We start from the raw sequence: 19,669 nt of genomic DNA on the forward strand, positions 1-19,669 counted from the left end.
AATATTGAACGTTTGGATTTCGAAAAAGAAAATCACACATTATTACAATTTTAGATATGTAACTATTAAATAAAGGTAGTATTTTAGTAATCCTATTATTTTTACAAATATTTTAAATTTTCTTAGTTATTTTCAAAGATATATATTTTCGTAAAAATACTATTTTTTAACTATGCAGCTATAAAATTTAAACAAAAAAAACTGCGTTATTGTTTGTACATGATATTTCTGATTAGTTTGTAAAGTTTTGCTGCTAACCTTTGGAGCTATTTAATAATGTAAAACTAAATTCACCTAAAATCACCCCTTTAATGGCAGAATTACCAAATATGGGAAAAATTCTAATATTTTCTATGTAAGTTAAATATTATTCTTGAGTTCCCTTGCTCCCTCTTCAAATGCTCAGGAGTAGCTGTTTCTTCTAACTTCAACAGGAATGCCATCCAATTTTCTCCACCAAAAAAGCTCAAAATTCGAGATATAAAAATTAATTCACCGCGTTATTCTAAATGTTCGTGATTCAAACTCACATTCGGATCTCCTGCTTTAGTAAATCCGAAAATATGACAAATTTTGTTTTCAAAATCAAGTTCGTCCATTTTTTTACCCTCTTACGGCAGGAATTTTGGGAAATGGATCTTTTCGTTTTGTTTCCATTCATAACTACACGATAGCTTAGATTTATTTTGTTTTTCCATGGAAAACTTAATTTTTATTTTATTAATATTTTTAAGTGTGAAATTTTGTTATGATATCTATTCTTATATTTAATATAAGGGAAAACCCACTTTAAAAAAAAAAGAATGGTTGCGAAGTAGTTTTGAAATACTAATGGAGACCTAAATGTATAAAATTGCTATTCTGCCCGTTACAGACATTCAGCTCTGTATTTCGAGATCGGTAAGCTACTTCATTGAGCCGCCCACAGATTCCCAAGAGCCCAGGAGGGGGGGGGGGGGAGGGGGGGGGGTGAAGCGCACAACACGTCGCTCTTAAGGCCTCCAGGTCTCGCCGGATCTCTCAGTCCAGTAAGGCCGGTTTCACACGCACGCGGTTCCGTTCGGGCCCGTTCGCTTCCAGTTTGCAACCGAAAAACCAATGAAATCCCCTTCACACGTACACGGTTCTCATACGGGAAGCCTTCTTTTCACAGACGAGAGAGCCAAACGCCAAATCGTGAATCTTCTGTTTTTTTTTTTTTCATTGTAAAAGGTTAGGTTAGCTACATTATAAATACTTTAAAACATTGTGGACGGTTGATTTGGTTAGAATAGCTACATTAAAGATACTGTGAAATAATGTAAACTGTTTCCTAGCCCTGGATAGCTGCATATTAAAAAGTTATTTGCTAAGCAACCATAAAATGATTTTACAGTATTTTTAATGTAACTATACTTACCTAATATAACCAACCATCCACAATGTTTTAAAGTATTTATAATGTATTTTACATATCCTAATCGACCGCAAAATTTAATGCCACACCGGTTTATACAATTAGATAGAACTGGAAAAAAAAAAAGCGAGCAGGAATTTCGGGTGTGGTTCTCTCGTCTGTGAAAAGAATTCTTCCCTTCTCATACGGATCATGTTATGTTTTTGTGTTCTCTTCGGTACACTCGGCAGTGATCGTGGAGAGAAGGCGCGCTGTTGCCATGTTGTTTCTCTACAGAAAAATAAAAAAATAAAAATCGGAGGAAGAATACTAGAATTCATCGGGAGCAACCTCTGATCACTTTAAGACAGGAATTTGGAGCATTCTACGCCATTTTCCAGAAGCTAAGAGAGCACGAAGTCAATTATTTTTTTAATTACTTCAGGATATATCAGGAAAAAAAAACTGCGACACTTAAAAAAACAACAAAAAAGACAGACATCCACTCGCTGTCAACTGAACCGCGCGCGTGTGTAAACGTGTTGATTGCTTTCTGTTCCCTGGACACGTGCTCGAGCCTTGCAGAAACCTGTTCGTGTGGAGGGGGTATCGGTGCTGGGTGTACCCAATAGAAACCGAAGCATCGAAGCACCGAGAAAAACGAACAGAATCGCACGGAGCCGCCCGCGTGTGAAACAGGCCTGACAATGTGCAGCACTCCCCTCCACGGGTGCGGCTCCTTCAGGAGGGGGGGGGTAGGTGAGTGGAGGGGGGAGCGACGGTGGCGCCGCCAGCCGCGGGAACTACCGGCAGTCGGGCCGCGACCTCCGTGCCAGCCGGACGTGTTGCCAGCGGCGCGCGCCGGAGGTACGTACGTAGTGTCTAGCCAACACTACCTACTGTCTGTACTCGCACAGCTATTGTCACACAACACCGTCATGTTTCTGCAGATAACTTCTCGATCGATAATTTTTTTTTTGACGTGACAACGTCTAATAAATCGATGAACGCCGGCTGCACGCACGAAAAAGTGTCCCGTTACGCACATTGTTCCGTTACGCTGTGTCCCGTTACACTCACATTGTACGCTTGCGCCGCTTATTACAACAATTTCGGCAATAAAGGTTAATATTCTTGCATTTTATTTTAAAAATATGATTACTAGTATAATTTAAAGTACCTATTTATTTTATTATTAAAATAAAAATGATTCTATTTTATTCATAAAAGTATGCAATCATTTCATCAATGTTATGTTATGACGTTGTCACGTTAAACTATCGTCCGTAAACCGACTTTACAGACAACCAATTTTTTGTTTTTAAATAACAGTTGATAATGGATATTTAAACTATACGTATCTGATGTTCCATTGAGTGGACGTGTTATTTCAGCAGTTACCTAGTGAACATTATTTATTTCGAAAGAGTTTATTTATAAAAAAGGTCGTGAATACTGGTGAATACGCATGCCACGTCTCCGGAATAGCATGAATGACCGCCTGCAGTCGAAGGAAAATTTCTTAAAGTTTTCCAGTTTGGCTTCCAATGATTTCAAGTTTCAGTTTGTGAGCATTGACGATTTCCTACGAAATATTCCCTGGTTCCGTGTTTCATTTTCATAATTTTATTTTCATATTATTCTATAGTTCCATTGAATAGTACTTAGGAATATATAATAATATTTATCAAATATATTTGAAATGATAATTTTTGAGGCGTTTATGTAATATGTTAATACGTACATAAGATACCGTTAAAAATCCTATGTTTTACTTTTACATCCGAACAATGTAACGATTAAATTTATTTACTGCATAGATGACTGAATGTACGACTGTTAAATAAAAAAACATCGAAAATAAGTGCACAATAAACCTTTTATTGCCTCTATTATTATTTGGTTGCAAGTACGTGTTCAACTAGGGTAGTACATTTGACTGTTCCCCGAGAAAAATAAAACAACCATTTTACTATTATACAACAATATTTCAAGCTCAATTAATACGAATATAAAAAACTATAAATATTTCCGTAAAGCCAATGGTTAGAAACACAGAGAAAATATTTTAGTTGATTTAAATAAATCGCGTACAAAATGTTATAGGTAGGCATTTAACTGCAACCAGTATTAATGCTATCTATCCAATATAAATTAAGAAATTAATTCAAGTAAATATTTACATGAGTTTCTTATGACTGAAAAGATCAAAACGTTTTCTCAGTGAATTCAAATTATCTATCATTTCATTCGCAGTTTATTAAAAATTAAGAAATAATAAACTTGATCTTGTATAATGTTAGTAAAACAAGCTTTTATATTTGTTAGCTTACGTTCAGTTAAAAATGTTTATTTAATTACGTACTTAGATATGGTTTATCTATTAATAAACCATACTTTTTTATTTATTCTCTGTTTTATGCAACCTACTTTATTTTTATTTAATATAAATATATTAAAGCATTTTGTTAATAGTTAGGAAAGTCACATAGACGTTGCATGGAATTAAAACTATTTGATACTTTCACGTCATATATATTTTTTTAATTTTAAATTTTATTGAATTTTTGTACCTATTTTTGTTTTAAATTCAGTGATAAAACTTATTTTCATATTTAAAATATTATAACAACATGAATTAAATAATTTTGGAAATACATACAGTATTTCAAGTACACTGAAATTTTTAAATTAAATTTATTCATAAATTTGTGAAAAATTAGAAGAGAGTTAAATAAAGCTGTAATGCATGCGTTCGGTTGTTTTTGCATTCCTATTATAATATAAACAGAATAATTTAAAAAAACTGTAAACATTATAGAAAAGTTTTGGCGAAGATTCTAAACAAATTATAATTTAGCAGTGGTATAATTTTTGTATTAACTATAAAATAATACGGTTAAACTTTGTTCAAAGGATTTTATAATAATTTTCATAACACTACTAAACAAGAAAAGCCAGTGTTACCATTTTCAATACGACCCAATTAATTTTATTTTGTGAGGTACTTTCCAAGTTATGTAGAACCAACCATACATTTGGAAATCATCGATTTTGTGGTCAAACATCCTTAAATAACTAATAACTCGCGGCTTTACTCTTGCCAACATAGGATTTTGTACCTTTGTACGATACGTGAGTGAATAATTGCAAACCTTTCTGCTTAAGAAACAAACAAAATAAAATGTCTGGTGATATGAAAATTCATTATTAAACAAAACTTTTAAAATTAATAAGGTAAAAAGTGATAGGCTAATGCATAGGCCCATTAAAGTTTTTATTAATTATATGTATGCTAATTTTATAACTACCTTTACAAATTATTCTATAGTATATTTTACTTCGAAAAAACTGTAAAAATACTTATGACGGTTATTAATGCTGTGTTTCTTATTTGTTTGATTTGCTTGTTTAAATGATTTATTCTTGTGAACACACTACCTTCAGAATCGATTGTCTAAAGATGCAAATTCACGTTTCCGTTTTCAAATTTTTCATTACCTTCCGCTTCGTTTGCTACGGAAATATGATTATTTTTTAATGTAAAAAATATATTGCACCCTTTTAAACCCCTACGCAGTCCAAATAAAAAAATCTTAAATGGCAGATATTCAAATATTATATTAATTATTAATGCTCAGTTTATTACCTCCCACTTCATATATATTTTTTAAATGACGTATTAATATAAAAATAACTTACTCCGTTCACCTTCTTTGCGGTCCAAACTCGATAAAATAAAAAAAACCTTGCAAGTTAACGCATTATATAGCTACTAATCTCTTGCAGAGATTATTATTTCACTTTTGAATTATTTGTATGATAAAACATAACGTAGCCCATTGTCACACCCTTAAGGGGTCCGCATAGTCAGGAGTATATCTGCTTTAGTGAGGCGGGATTATAAGGGCGACGCTCGCTGGTGCTTCTAGTGCGGTGTCGCCTTTAAGTCCAAGGCTGAGGACTGATGCGCAGACTTATCGTCAAGCATGGGGCAGCTGTGACATTTGGGAAGCCTTCTTTTCACAGACGAGAGAGCCAAACGCCCGATCGTGCATCTTCGGGTCTTTTTTTTTTTTTGTTCATTGTAACTCATGATAACGGTCAATTAGGTTAGGCTAGTTACATTATAAATACTTTAAAACATTGTGGACGGTTGATTTGGTTAGGATAGCTACATTGAAGATACTGTGAAATCATGTAAACTGTTTCCTAGCCCTGGATAGCTACATATTAAAAAGTTATTTTCTAAGCGACCATAAAATGATTTTACAGTATTTTTAATGTAGCTATACTTACCTAATATAACCAACCATCCACAATGTTTTAAAGTATTTATAATGTAGCTAACCTATCCTAATCGACCGCAAAATTTAATGCCACACCGGTTTATACAATGAGATAGAACGGGAATAAAAAAGCGAGCATGAACTCCGGGGAACTTCGGGTGTGGCTCTCTCGTCTGTGAAATGAAGGCTTCCCGTGACACTTCAGCGGTAACCATAACACTGTGTAACGGAAGAATGAAGATAAATACATCATGAAAGTCCCTCGAGTGACTCAGGAATCTGTACCGGGCGTTTCATGTTTAAAAAACTATTCTAAAACACGCGTTTTTAACCCTTTTCAGTCTCCTAAAACAACAGTTTGAAAACAAAATACTGAAACCGTACTATGTATGTGCCTTCAGCGTGTTCGTAATGCTTTTCTTAAGCAGACCCTACTCGGATGTCTTAAGCAGTTGTAGAATCACGTGGTTTCTTCTGAAGCTTGCGTACTGTGTGTGTGTGTGTGTGCCAAGGAAGGCGGAGCCCTTAACGGACCAATTTAGAAAAGAAAACAATGAATTATTCGATACGTTATTCTGCATGCATGTTTTTCATTCTATGTTTCGTACCTCAAGTTCTAAAAGATTCTTGATGCATGCATATTTTTTCTTAAAATCTAACGTACCCCATTGACACACCTTAATGGTGGAATATCGCAAAATGGTAGAATTAAGGTTAGGAGTTTTGATAAAAAATATATTTTTAATTCTTTATTAGCTTTGAAAACATGAACTATTGTTTTAAAATATATTATATCATTTTCACCTCCTACGAATCGATAGGAAAATATTTATAGCCCAGTGTTTAAGTAAGCGCAAAACGTTATAATTAAAAAAAATTGTCAAATGCCGTAAATAAGTTTTCCAATAATGCCGGAACAAATGACAAAAAATAATGAACTAACAGGAAAAAAACATACAAAAAGTAACAAATAAACAAACGTTAAAAAATTAAGTTTTAAATAATATTAAAACCGTTTTTAAAATGTTTCATAAATTAATACATTTACAGACGTGTTGCCTCGAATAGTTTAATTACAAGTAAAGCTAACTTGTCTTTATGAATAAAATATTTATTTCTACTTATATCAGAATCTTTCCTCTGCTTCGAAATTCGACTTTTGATTAAACAAGTGAGAGGAATACCCTTTAAATTCAAGTTACACTGTATTTAGGTTTATGACAAATAAAATGACTAGCAACCAATATAATTTTTATTCAGCACATTTTGTTCTCGGTTTAACATTTTGTTTTCATCATGAGTGAATGGAATTTTTGTAGCACGTTTAAACTAAATATTTATTCGTTATGAATTGCCACAGAAAGGAATTGACTTAAGCAAATGCATGGCGATTTGTCTTCCGAAGGTATCTTTCACGCTAATGAGAATTTAATTTCATTTCCTCTTCTTTCACCGAGTATAATTACGTCCGCTAACTTGTGCCTCTCGGACGATGTGACATGCATAAATAATTTCACAATATTCTTCCAAACTATCTTTGCCCAATTACACATAATATTTGTTGTTTTAAAATAAAACAAATGTTATTTTTAATTATTTGAAAACATTAAATATTTTCAGTTTATTGAATAGAGCCAGTTTTCTAGATATTCGTCTAAGAAAACAAACTTTAAAAATATTCTCACTTAGCGTAACTTTAATCATCAACTCTCTTTCGTCCAAAACTTTTTTTTCACTCTTCATTAGCAATTATTGATAGTTTTTATCAATTAAAAAAGTACACTTTTTAAGCAATATTAACCAAGTTTAAAGAACTAAACTAAAGTAGTTATAATGAAAAAAAGTCTTACTCGTCCTGGGTAGTAACAAATGCCGAGATTATCACTTTACATTTAAGCGGGCGAATTTATTCACAAAAAGCTGCTAGTAATTTGACTTAAATTTCTTATTCCCAAATAGTATATGCAAAATATTTTAATATTTTACTTTTACTTGTAAAACAAATTAGTTGTAAACGTTAAGTTACTTTTTTGGTGCAAAATAAACGATATTTAACATAGTAACGTTTTGAAAATTGTGATTACTTTGTTCTTTTATAAAATTGAAGACACTGTTATAGTTTACTCAAATAACATGTATGTTGTTATAGGATAGAAGAGAAATAAATCTTGGTGATCATGCATTCTACTGAATCACATCCGAAAGAGGATGAAGATCAAAGTGGTGGATAGGATAAGATTAAAATTTGAGAGGAATTTTTAGACAGGCAAACCAAATAAACGCAGTTCCTTTGAGTGAGGCCGGATCTCTGGGGTTCGTATAATCCAACCACAAACATCTGCTTTGAGGTGCGGCAGCTATAGCTGTAAATGCATACATCGTCTTTGTAGCATGTGGTTTAGATCAAAATTAATTTCTACACAGCAATGTAACAGCAATACACTGCAATATAACCAGCTGTATACAGTTTAAATTGAGATAAATCTTTTTTTGTGAATCCGTTTTGCAAAATCCATGTAGGTATCAGCTTTAAGACCTGCTAAAACTACTGCAGCAATAGTGTTTTAACGGATATAAAGAGCAGCATTTACACACAGTTTTTTTTTAATTATCAGGATCCTGTTGACATGTGGAAGTGAAGCGTAAAACTTAAATTTAAAAAAAATGTTTTTTTTACAAAGAATACTTAATAGAAATTGTTCTAAAAAATTATTCAATTTAAAATGTTATATCATTTACTTAAATACTCTTAATACCATCTAGGTTAAGAATACCATGTTATTATCCATTCCTCAAATAATCATTAGGCAATCCAATGGGCGCATGGAAGACGTCAAAAGCAGTGGTTCTGGCTTTTTCTGTTCACAGTGTGTAGAGTAAGTTGTCAGCAGACACTGTTACATGTTCTCACACAAATATTGAAAACATTGCTTTTATTATTGTCATTCATGTATTGTTTCTTGGCTCTTCTGAAATCTAAAGCTTTTTAGTTTTTTAAATAAAAAAATTTCTTTATAACAAATTATATATTTTATTAATGCTTATAACTCACAGCTTCGTTCACGCAATTTCAGAGTATTGCTGATATCTTACTATGGAAAGAAAAGCCTATGATAAATTCCAAATGTTTGTACTAAATAAATATACACAATAAAGAGATTGAATTAAATGAAACCCGTTAAAAATGATAATTGTGCTGTTACTATTTTCATAATGCACAGAAAGTTATGACTTATGTAATGATATTATTATTTATAAAATCTTATTATTTTGATTGTTATTATTATTATTATGAAATTTTATTATTTAATTTGTATATTGTTCGCCCGCAAAAGTTATTTAAATATATTTTATTAATTATGTATATCTACGAGAGCTATGCTCTATGACCTGAAATGGACTTATATGGACAGCCAATTGAGTATACCCCTCTAAGGACTAATGAACTTAACGAATAAACGATGATTTTATTCGGGGTATTACTTAAAGAAATTTTCATTGTTGGAAATTTTCGTTTTAAATTTACCGCATTTTTGTGTTTTCAATTGTATTAATAAGTGTTATTTACGGTATTTATATTGTAAATTACGCTAACCGATTTTGGTTTCGGCCAATGAGAGGCCGTGTTTTAGATGTGAGGCGTCTAGAACGTATTAATTAGGAAGTTGGTTGTAAGAAGGCGTCTGATGCCGACGCAAAGGCGCGAGGCCTATTTTAAATTTGAAATATAGCTAGCTAGATTATGCCATCCGACACTCAGGATGAGCTTAAACGACGTATAAGTAAATAATGTGTAAGTTTACAAGGGCATATTCTGACGGATATGTTATTAGGAGTGAAAATCTGTAAGTAAAGATCTTGCATTTTGTATCGCCCATAGACATACCCAGCTGTATGTAATTTCGTCGTAAATAACTCCGATTTGACTACAAACTGATTAGTTTTCACGTAAAAGGTGTCAATTATCCTGAACTACGTCATGAATTGTTAGTTCCAAGATTTAAATTATTATTTTTATTTTGTGATACCCAGAGGTGAAATGGGAGTACAAGTTTCGTGTCTCTACCATATAAACTGAGTTAAGCCAAGGCAAATACGAACCCAAATATAAACATAAATAGTAATTATACTAATTAATTGTGCTATGATTTCAAACATTTTTCTGTTATGTAAGAATGCGTCCGTAAAAACATCATTTAATTGATTTTCTGAACTTACACTAACGAACTTTTGTGAACGATTCATGTGTGCTACGTATTTTCCTGATGTTTTATTTACATAAGCGTATATCCACGAGTCATGTTCAGTATCGTTAGGATTGTTTATCTGTGATTTTTTTATCTAATATTGATTTTTATCTCTACACCTATGTTAGTTGTCCCTGATGAATAGCCATTTTATTCTTAATAATAAAAACCTGAATTTTATCCCTATGTGTTGATATATGTTACCTAGCTACCTGTGTTCAAGAGTGTGTGTTATATGATAAATAACATTTTATGCATGTTTCTAAGGGTCAGAGTACAATAGCATAACAGTACCATTGACACATATATATATGTGTATATATATATTTTTTTTTTTTATAAAATAGTGACAGCCAGTGTATATCGTCCCGACAACACACACACAACAAAAGGGTCTATTTATAAATCAACGAGTACTATTAATGGTACTGGCGCCAGCAGTAAGCATACACCAACAAGTTTAGCAGCAGTACAGTATAGAAAGTGGCGCACATAAACGTGGGGCCCGAGTGTGTTGACACTGAGTTGTCGCACCTTAATTCAAGTTGTCATTTGATCCTGCATTGTGTATCTAATCCATTATAATAACATGGCACACAACCACCCCACATACTCGCTCAGGAGTAGGCATGACAGTATGTGTGAAGACTGCGATAACACAGGGAATTCAGGAAGTGACACGGCGACATCATCAGCAGGGGGTTCACCAGGGAACACTTGTGTGGAGGGGCCTAGTGATCACTCTACCACCGTGACTGAGAGGTTAGGGCGGTCCATGTCACCAGCAACAGGGGAGCAGGAGGAAAGGGAGGCCACTGTCCCTAACATCACACCATTGCCAGATAATACTGCTACATCACCTGTGACACTGGAAGCACTCATGCAGTTATTACGGCAGAATAATACTCAAATGGAGCATCATAATGCATCCCTAAATGTGAAATTAGAGCAGAACAATGCGAAACTTGAACAGAACAATACTCAAATGGGGAGGCTTACGACTGAGTTGGGAGCGCTGAGGGATCAGACCAACTCAGGATTAAAGAGCCTGGAACACAGCATTGAGGTTAGGCTGGCCCAGCAACACGAACAGGTCCAGCAGATATCTGAGCAGGTATCACAGAACAGTAGTCGTGTGGACAGTCTGGAGACTCATGTAACATCCATACGAAACATGATCTCAAATGAACACCAGGGACAAGCTAGTGCTAGGGAGGAGGTGCGAGGACATCTCCAGCATCTCGAACATAGACTGGAGGACATGGAGGTGGCTACTGCCACACTACGAGATAGAATCGAGCACCTTAGTGTACACCCCAGTCCCAGGAGTGAGTCAGCTGACCGCCAAGCTCATGTACCGTCACACACAGCCCCTGTGTCAACTGTACCGACTGCCCCAGTAGACAGGCAACCGTACCCCAGTGAGATGTACACAATTCCACTGCTACCCATCCACAATCATCCTACCGTTCAAATGGATCTGCCCAGAGAAACCCCTGTATTGAGCCCATCCAACATTGATGCGGCCACGCTCATGCACCATCCAGCTAAGCATTGGGCAGAAGCTATGCCCACGTTTGCTGGCAGAGCTACAGAGAACCCCATCCGTTTTCTGAAAAGATTTGAGGAATACACCTCAACCTTTCATTTGAGAGATACTGAAGTGTCTCAACAGCGCCCTGAAAGGACCGGCATTTTACTGGTGGGAGATGCTGAGTGCATCAACGCATAGTTACGCCCAGTTCCAGTCCCTGTTCCACAACCAGTATTGGAACATCCGAATACAGAGTCACCTCCGTGCACAGCTTCACACGGAGAAGTATGACCCAAGGAAGTGCGCGTCCTTGGAAGCGCATCTATCAGCAATGTTTGAGAAGACACGCTACTTGGATCAGCCCATGACGGATGATGAATTCATCGCGGCCATTCTCACGCAGCTTCCACTCAAGTATCAGAAGCAGTTGTCAGGCCTGCCGTACCGTGATGTGACAGAGTTCCGCGAGCGCCTTCTCAATTATGATAAACTTGAGAAAATGGACAGAGCACCCAATACCAAGGAGGAGAGTGAGAGGGTATCACAGCCCCACCGACAACAGCCAGTCCACAACTACTGGCAGAATCGCGAGGGAAAACCCAAGGAGCTCAGACAGGCAGCGGTAAACACAATGAACTGGCAGCCAAGAGGAGGAGGACCTAGCCGGAACGATCAATACCAGACAGGCTACAGGAAGACCCCCTATTACAAGAGAAAGACGTGGTGGTCCAACTCCAGGAATTACCACAGCGATGACGAAGCAAACCACCGCCGGAGGCAGGGGGACTACCGACACAACAAGCGAAGATCATTCTCGCCAGAGTCACGGCCACCCAGGGAGTCAGCAGACCGCCGCCGGAGAGCATCGTCAGAAGACGAGCTGGAGTACTGCAAGAAGTACCGCCGTACCGACGAGCCCCGCTACAACGGCAAACCTGAGGACTACCGCCCGCCATATCACTATGCCCCCAGGACTCACGAGACGAGTGGCGGCCATGCCCAGAACAGCCACCTTTCGTACAACCGAAACACACAGATGACAACATTCCCACCACCATTTGCTGCACCGTCTACATCTCAGCAGACGATGTACTACAACCAGGGACCAGCAAATCAGGTGGCAGCAGAATTCAAAGCTGCTGTGTCTGAAGCAGCAGGGAACCGACAGTGGAATCGTCAAGAAGGAGCCAGATCACCAGCTCCAGGTGGACGTGCCAACACGGGCACGTTAAACTAGAAAGGGTTTCCGTGCGATCGCCCCGAACGGAAAACCCCTATCCAGGCTCAGGGGTGGATAACACAACTCCAGTGTACAGTTGTGTCAGCTACTACAAGTTTCTATGCACAGTAATGTTAAGAGATAGCGAGAGAGAATTTTTGTATCATGAAAATGAGGAAGAATCCATACCTCAAGTGTACGTCATTTGTCCCCAAGTGACACTAAAAATTTGTGATCATGAAGTAACTGCCTTGATAGATAGTGGCGCTGAGGTCACTTGCATTAGTGAAGATTTGGTAAAGTACCTCGAGCAGCAAGGAGTGAAGTTACCCAAGCTGCCAGTGCCAGCACTGAAAATCATTGGGGTAACATCCAGAGCAAGCCCTGTTGTCAACAGGCAGGTGTTGATATCAGTAAGAGGCCTAGGCCAACCTAAGGAGATGTTTGCCTTAGTAGTGAAAGGCCTAGCGAAACCTCTTATAATAGGAACCGATTTCCTATCTCAATTTGGCGTTGTGATTGACTTTAAGTTATGTGTCATTCACTCAAGTGATAGTGACAAACCTATATCCCTTAACAGCAAGTGGCACGTAAGGAACAATTTTGTGGGGATTCTATGTGATGAACCCATGCACATGAGAATCTACAGCAATCAGACCAGCGAGCAGCTACAAGCCTCATTGGCGGACATTCGACAGTCACTGCAAGGTGCAGCAAGTGTGACACCCAACCAGCTGCAACAGCTGTTCCAATTATTGAAGAGTTTTCAACAGGTGTTCACTGACAAGCCAGGTCGTAACAAGTTTTACCAAGCCATAATTCGAGTGGATGAAGATGCACCATATCGTCGAAAATCCTACCCCATCCCAGTGAAGTACATACAGGAAGCAACAGCCTACCTGCAACTGATGATCAACTGGAAGGTAGTGAGGAGGGAAGCGAGTCCCTACGCCAACCCGATTGTATGTGTAGGCAAGCGTGATGGCACCGTTAGACTATGTCTGGATGCCAGAGAACTAAACAAAATAACTGTGAAGGACAGAGAGAGCCCGGTGCAAACATCTGAGATTTTAAGGCTGTACCAAGGTGTGAGATACCTCACTACGATGGACCTGTCGTCCGGGTATTGGCAAATACCACTGGAACCAAATTCCTGCCAATACACCTCATTCCTATTTCGAAACCAACAGTACGTGTTCACAGTCATGCCGTTCGGACTGTGCAATGCGGTGGCAGATTTTACAAGATGCCTAGATGCAACATTGGGACCCGAATGCCAAGGATTCGCTAGGGCCTATGTTGACGACATCCTAGTCACATCATCTAGCTTCGAAGAACACATCCAACATGTTGCCACAGTGCTACAAAAACTGCATGAGGCTGGCATGACAGTAAAAATCCGAAAATCAGTATTCTGCAGGGAGGAACTGCCTTTCCTAGGCCACATACTAACACCAGAAGGCATAAAGACATCACCAGAAAAATTACAATGTATTCAAGATTTTCCAACTCCCAGGAATGTAAAACAGCTGAGAGCTTTCCTTGGTATCATTGGATTCTACAGAAATTATTCGAATAGAGTAGCCCAGTGTGCAGTTCCTTTGTTTACCCTACTTAAGAAAGGTCAAGTATGGATTTGGAGCGCAGAAAATGAACAAGCTTTCACCAATTTGAAGAATCTGTTCCTAACTGAACATGTTGTCTATCATCCCACGCAAGGAAAGGAATTCTTCATGTACACAGATGCATCAGACACCGCTTTGGGATGCAAGCTAGCCCAGGAAGATGGAGGAGTGGAGAAGACTGTGGCCTTGGCTAGTCGTACGCTAAACCAAGCTGAAAGGAACTATACTGTGACAGAGCGAGAAGCTCTTGCAATAGTGTGGGCTCTGCAAAAATATAGAGATTTGCTACTGGGAGAAACTATTGTGTTACTCACTGACCACCAAGCATTAACTTGCTTAAAGGCCGGAAAGTTATTTGGCAGCCGGTTAACCAGATGGTTTCTCTTACTACAAGAGTATGACATCAGGATACAGCACATCAAAGGATCGAATAATACAGCAGCAGACTACCTCAGTCGAATCCATGAGCTACAGGAGAATGCAACTTCAACTTCAGTTCATCCGAAGGAATTTTTAATTGCTCCTGTATCTGCTAAGATTTTCCAACACGGCACCAAGCTAAGAGAAATTTTGAGCAATCTGAATGAAAAACAGAAGGCAGACGAATACTGCAAGAAGATCACTGACCAGCTCAAAAAGCAGCCAGATGACCACAGGATACATCAACACTACTGTTTGTCCAACGACAACACCCTGTTCGCCAAGTCTGGGAAAACAGGATTGTATGAAGATCACTGGAAACCAGTGATACCAGCTGATCTGCGACAACAAATCACCTGGGAGACCCACACAGCGCTCGGACATGTGGGAAGCAAGAAGGTGACAGAAGCACTAAAGAGGCAGTTGTACTGGCCTAACATGCCCAGATGTGTAATCAAGGTCACAAGTGGTTGTGATCTGTGTCAAAAGGTGAAGCCGCCAGGAGAGCACCTGCATGGTGTGCTACAGCCCATCCTGCCGACAACGCCACTGGAATTAGTGTCGGTCGACTTGTTTGGACCCTTACCACAATCGAAGGGAGGAGTCAGACATGTATTTGTAATGCAGGATGTATTTACTAAATTCTCCAAATTATATGCTATTGTCAACCCAACTGCAAAAGCAGTGTTAAATAAATTGAAATCATTTGTGGACGAAATCGGTACGCCAAAAGTTGTGTTGTCTGACCGAGGTACGCAGTTCACTAGTGACCTGTGGCAGAAAGGTGTACGAAAACTAGGTATAACACCGACTACTATAAGCGTGAGACATCCACAGAGTAATCCGGTGGAAAGACTCATGAAGTCTATAGGCGGATTGCTACGAACATTGTGTCACCACTCGCAACAGTCATGGCGAGATAAATTGCCTTATGTAGAGTGCATTATTAATCATACTGTGCATAGCTCAATCGGAATAACCCCTAGCGAAGTTTTGAGCCTGGATAGATCGGCGGCGATCAACCCTGAATTTATTCCCCATTGTGACAAGGAGCCCGAAAGGACAAGACTACCCACAGGAGAAGAAGTGGAAGCATTCGTAAGGATGAAGCTCACAGCAGAAGCTGATGTACGAAGAAGAAGGAAACCAGCATCCAAATTGTCTAAATTTAATCTCGGCGACCTTGTGCTCAAGAAAACATCTCCTGTCAGCAAGGCATGGGAGAATGTCACCAGGAAATTATTTTTGCTTTTCGACGGACCATATGTCATAACTGACATAGTTCAAGAGAACTGTTATGCTCTGGAAGACCCATCTACAGGCCGACCAGTAGGCCGGTATAATATTTCGCAGTTGAGAGCCTACAAGAAACCTGTGTCCCAGTGAACAAGTTCGGCACAAGCTAGTGAAACACCTGTATAGTACGAGTATAGGTACTATAACAGCTGAGCGCAATCGGAATGTCTAGGTCAGAGCCAGGACCTGACCAGTATAAATGTGAAAGGTATTAAATGGTTACTGTGTAATTTGATACGCCATGTGAGGCGTATTGCAACCACTGACAGGTACCTAATGTGTAGCGGAAGTGTGATACCCGCTTGGTACATTATCGTCGCGTCGATGCGGAAGTGCAATTCCCGCTTATTATTGCCTGTAGTGAGGTGAAGTGAAATGCCACCCACACAGATGTAATGAATCTTCGAATTTAATAGTGTATTATGTGTATAATATTGTTTGTCAGTTGGTCTGCATTATTCTTCGTGTGAGTATAAGTTCACTAACAGTAATATCTGAATCTATGTAATGAGATGCGCCTATCTGTAAGTACTATCATACTAACTAGCAAAAAGAAATGTCAAGCTTATGTGTTGTCGACTAACTTGTGTGAGAGAAGTATGGCCTAGCTGTGTAAACATGGGTGAGCACTGTTCTACAAAGCATCTAAGAAGCACATGAACACTTTGCAACTACTAGCATAATAATAAGGTTACCTTGAATTACTGATGTGGTTACTCCATTTTTTCCGAAGCACAACACACCACTGAATTTATTAAGAATCGCCGAGATTTATCATTTTCTGTTATTAAACACTGCTGCAGAAGAAGATAAAAAAAAAAATATTCTTTTTTTTTTGCAAATGTAATACTTTTGTTTTACACGAATTCTATGATTGAAGTAGGGCTTTGCAAACGATCTCATAGGGTTGCATTCTGCCCTGAATGCAGAGTAGAAAAGTATGCATTCCTTTCGCATACAAATCCACTCAGTATTAGAAAGCTATTTCTTTAAATTAATTTGATTGGTTATTTTAAATAATGATATTTATGAAATGATAACAAGATATATACGAGCGACTTTGTGTTATTTATTGTGAAAAAAAAAAAAAAAACTATACAAAAGACTTGTAATTTCATTCAACGTGGCACTTGAGATTTTGTTTGTTTATGTTTGTAATCGTCGAGTAGGCGAATATGATGTCAAACGAAGACCTGAAAAACTCAATGTCTAACAACTATGTCGCGGACTTAGTACACTGTTGCAATAAATGTCAGCAGGCTGTATTATAAACAAGTACTAAGTTACTGCAAAATTGAGCCAGCCAGAAAAGAAAAAAAAATAAAAAATAAAAAATTTGCAAGCTATCATGAAAGCATTTTTTTTTTGTTTCACTTGGCTTTGTCAGGATAGAATTATCCTTTTCATCGAGATCATGAATCTCAAGTGATTTTAACAAGAAACAATTCCTATCAGAGAAATTTCTGAATGATATGAATACACAGTCAGGATCCTGCGAAGCCCGCATCGGATGCCTGAAAACGAAACTAATGGTTGAGATGAGAGGGAGACTGCTATACACTTTCCAAACACCTGTTTGCGTTATATGAGAACCCAGCTGATTACAGAAAAAAAATACTACCTTGCGAGAAATGGTAGAAATAAAAGTTCACCAGACACTCGAGTAAAATAAAAGAAAAAGAAAGGCCGCCTTCGCCGAGCGAAAAGCTGCGATAAAAGAGAGATAAAAAAAAAGGAAACACTGTGCGTTCCCTTTCCAAGCACAAGTTACACATGATGCGTGTACTTAAACGAAATCCAAACTATTGTTGATTTGTTTGCTAACATAAACAAATGCTTTTAATGATGTAATATATGAAATGTTCCTTGAAGTGATATTGTAAATATGATTTTATGTATATGATATGAGATGTTAGTGAGAATTATTAATTTTATCAATTGTTGATATTATGAAGTTATGAAAGATTGTGAGATGATGCTTATGGAAATGTACGAGATGCATAATGAAATTGTACATAGAATAAAACAGGTACAACCTGAAGGCATAAGGATGCTTAACAATGATGTAAACAAACCATTTCATTAACATGAAAATCAGTTTAGTTAGTTATGCTTGAATGTTATCTAGCTAATGATACCTATTGTTAAGATGTAACAATTTCACTTTGAAAGTTATTGAATGTTTAGCCTAAGTTACTATACTTATTATTTAATATCTGATGTTATTTGATCCCATTAGTTACTATTTGTTTTAATAGATTTAGTTTATACTGAACTGGCTTGTGGATAGGCTACGTTAAGCACAGAAGATGTCTTAGCCTGCCGACATTCGTGCGTTACAAGTGCACGATTCACACATGAGTGAAGAGTTTTAAGACTGTTTAATGACCGGGACACTTGTTAGTTAAAATGTACACAATACGGTTCGCAACGGCTGTGTACCTATCAGTGATGGGACCCGACGAGTGCGTCCTTGTGAGATGGCGGTTCCGCCGACACGAGCAGCACCGCAGACGTCCCGACGCCGCCTCTCACGTGTTCGTGGGGTAGGGCGGCAGCTGCAGCCACAGTTCGCCGCGGAGCTAGGAGCCGTGGTGTCCGGTGCTGCGAGCCGCCACACGCCAAACCCGCCGACGTCTGGTGTGGAGCAGGTGTTGGTGTTGGCCGCTTTGAGGTCGGGCGCTGTCCCGATGCCTCCTCAGCCGCCGCCGGGGATGTCGTTTGCACCGCGGGTGGACGTTGATCCAATGCCGTGACGTGTCCTGGAGAACGTCACATTGTTGACTCACATGTACATACACCCGTTACAGCCATATGAGATTGCTACTTACAGTAAGTATGTCCTCCCACGTCCCTCTCAACAGGAGCGGCTCAAGGGAGTAGACGCCGTCGGAGAGTTGTAGCAGGTCCAGCAGAGAAGATTTTTGCGCGGGAAAACCCGTGGACCATTCCAGCGCAGGTCTGCTAGCGGCGACGACCCGATGCAAAGTGATTAAAATTGCGCGAATTGTCGGGTGTAACGGTCGAAAGGACGATAGAAAAAAGAAATAAAAAAAAAAGGAGAAGAAGGAGCTCGGTCGCTCCAAGTTTTTTTTTTATGTGTGGTGCGCGCGCCGCTAGGCGACAAGGCTATTCGTTGTACATAGTGCGAGAGAGACGGTAAACTGCCAATCACATTGTACTGTTTTGAACAGGTCAACGATTGCAGTTCAATATGATTGACAAGGGCGGCAATTCTGTGCTGTTACTATTTTCATAATGCACAGAAAGTTATGACTTATGTAATGATATTATTATTTATAAAATCTTATTATTTTGATTGTTATTATTATTATTATGAAATTTTATTATTTAATTTGTATATTGTTCGCCCGCAAAAGTTATTTAAATATATTTTATTAATTATGTATATCTACGAGAGCTATGCTCTATGACCTGAAATGGACTTATATGGACAGCCAATTGAGTATACCCCTCTAAGGACTAATGAACTTAACGAATAAACGATGATTTTATTCGGGGTATTACTTAAAGAAATTTTCATTGTTGGAAATTTTCGTTTTAAATTTACCGCATTTTTGTGTTTTCAATTGTATTAATAAGTGTTATTTACGGTATTTATATTGTAAATTACGCTAACCGATTTTGGTTTCGGCCAATGAGA

The 19,669-nt window shown here is 37.9% G+C and overlaps 1 protein-coding gene across 1 annotated transcript in view; it reads left to right on the plus strand.

Moving 5' to 3' along the window:
• Window positions 1–2,184: 2,184 nt before the first annotated feature.
• LOC134538513 (dipeptidase 1-like) overlaps window positions 2,185–19,669 on the plus strand; it is a 326,561-nt gene continuing 309,076 nt past the window's right edge. The window contains exon 1 of the mRNA XM_063379897.1: window positions 2,185–2,242. The gene's annotated coding sequence lies outside the window, so the exon portion shown is untranslated. The remainder of the gene's footprint in view (window positions 2,243–19,669) is intronic.

This window comes from Bacillus rossius, chromosome 13, assembly GCF_032445375.1.
Source record: "Bacillus rossius redtenbacheri isolate Brsri chromosome 13, Brsri_v3, whole genome shotgun sequence".
NCBI classification, from domain to species: Eukaryota; Metazoa; Arthropoda; class Insecta; order Phasmatodea; family Bacillidae; genus Bacillus; species Bacillus rossius.